At 31.7% G+C, this 1,951-nt stretch overlaps 1 long non-coding RNA gene across 1 annotated transcript; it reads left to right on the top strand.

The window, feature by feature from the left end:
• The first annotated feature begins 1,633 nt into the window (after window positions 1-1,633).
• LOC111089537 lies at window positions 1,634-1,891 on the top strand. The gene is made up of 2 exons (XR_002613788.1): window positions 1,634-1,725; window positions 1,778-1,891. It is a non-coding gene; the product is annotated as an uncharacterized LOC111089537 (long non-coding RNA).
• The last annotated feature ends 60 nt before the right edge of the window (window positions 1,892-1,951 follow it).

The raw sequence follows: 1,951 nt of genomic DNA, 5'->3' as shown, positions 1-1,951 counted from the left end.
TATTTCAGTTCCACTTTGTTTTCCATTATTAATTCCATATGTTCAAGTACAAAAAAAAAGATGACAACACCAAAATTACCTTTTATAAAACTAGCTTCAATCTATCTCACAGAATTTGGAAGTCTTGTATAAAAAATGTCTTTGCACACCGAGATGTGTAATTAGTATTTCACTTGCAACATTTTGTTTATAGTGCTGTATCACAAATGGTTGACCGGGTACAAAAGATTAAGAGTTAACCACTACACAAATGTTACTGTAGGTATAAAAACCTTTCAGAAAATTTTAGTTTTTAGAAGTTTTCTCCAGTATTAATATTATATTATTATCGGATATATTATCACACTTTTGGTAACGTATTCTCTGCCATAACTTTATGCAACATACAATGTTCAAACTCAATAACTTCACTACTGTGTACAAAGGTAAAGTAAATAAAACTACAACAATGAGAAACATGTGACTATACTGTTTATTGGTAATGGTGTGTCAACAATACAGACAGTATTAATTCACTTAACTGTTTTCAACAAAAGAAACCTTCATATACAAGCTATGCACAAGAGACAATCATTAACTCTTAGTGTTCAGAAAGCATACTACAAGTACATTTGCCCATCCATTTAGTGAGTAAAACAGTTATACATCAAATGTTCTCTACAAACAGTAATCACACAAATAAGGTATTGTAAACACACTGTTTTTTTTTATATATATAAAGAAACAGTGACTGACAAATTTGCTATTCCAGTTCCATTAATGTACCTTCGTTAAATATGTCCAGCTTACGCCACAATATTGAAATGTATAATTGTGCATTAGGCTAAAAAATTGTACATATCACAGGTTCATGAATAAAAACATTTATATGCAACATGGAATAAAAATTAAAATGCAAAGAAGTAGGGATGTACCAATCAGCCCCTTTAATCAAGTTTATTGGTCTCAACATTGATTAATTTGAAGTGGCCAACTATTAAAAAAAAACAAAAAATTCTGACCCTTACCATGACTAAAACTTGAAAAAGAACATACCACAAATATTTTAAATGATAGCCCAGCATTTGGTTATTGTTGTTTGTTAGTTCTCCTACAATCGGCATAATTAGTTGTAGCAGTTGTCTGTTTGTATGCAATGTCATAGTTTCAAAATGACTTTGAACAGTAATTGCAAATATATATGATAAGCGAGGAAGACAAAACACGCTGCTCCCAAAGTGTCATTTCTACTGAAGGAAAACTGTTTGCACTGTCATTTCAACATTGTTAGTTTTCTTAACTGCTAAGCCCATGCTCTGTATTAAATCATAAATCTGTTAAAAATAAATCAGACTTAACCGTATCATTCAGTACGGCACTGGCATTCCAATTTTTCAACATTAGAAACAAAAAAGCCCAAAGATTTTTGATAAAGTATGCCTATATCAATTTTTTATACCTATATGAAGAGCTCGGGCATATTTTGATGCTGAAAAATTGTTTTAAAATAGTTATTTTAAGAGATAAAATAACCTAAACCAAGATACTGCCATTACCAGATTCTAGGATTCAAAGTTAACATACTTTTACTACTAGTTATTTGATTCAGTACATTTTATTGATATCTTAGTGTGAATGTATACTCTTATTTTATTAAACGGGAAGTTACTGATAACAGAGTTTCCTGATAAACGAACAGCAAGTCACATTTTAGTACCACCCCCCGAAGACGCCCAGACAGTTTAGGTACTGTAGCTATCAAATAATTTACAGTCTTTCACGAATATGTACAGTTTAGGGTAATACCAAGTTACACAAACACGAGTGTATTGGTACCATACCAGAATGAGTTCAGTTGTGATTATACGATAACTGGGATTCAAGGAGGCTGGAACAGTAAGTTGAATTAATCCCGATTCCCACTCCCAGCCAGGCTAGAAAGAAATACACGTTAAATAGGTAGCTACGTATA

The sequence above is a fragment of the Limulus polyphemus genome, unplaced genomic scaffold (genome assembly GCF_000517525.1).
Source record: "Limulus polyphemus unplaced genomic scaffold, Limulus_polyphemus-2.1.2 Scaffold6541, whole genome shotgun sequence".
Classification (NCBI taxonomy): Eukaryota; Metazoa; Arthropoda; class Merostomata; order Xiphosura; family Limulidae; genus Limulus; species Limulus polyphemus.
Note: the sequence above shows the minus strand (reverse complement) of the source record. Positions and strands in the feature narration are given on the sequence as shown.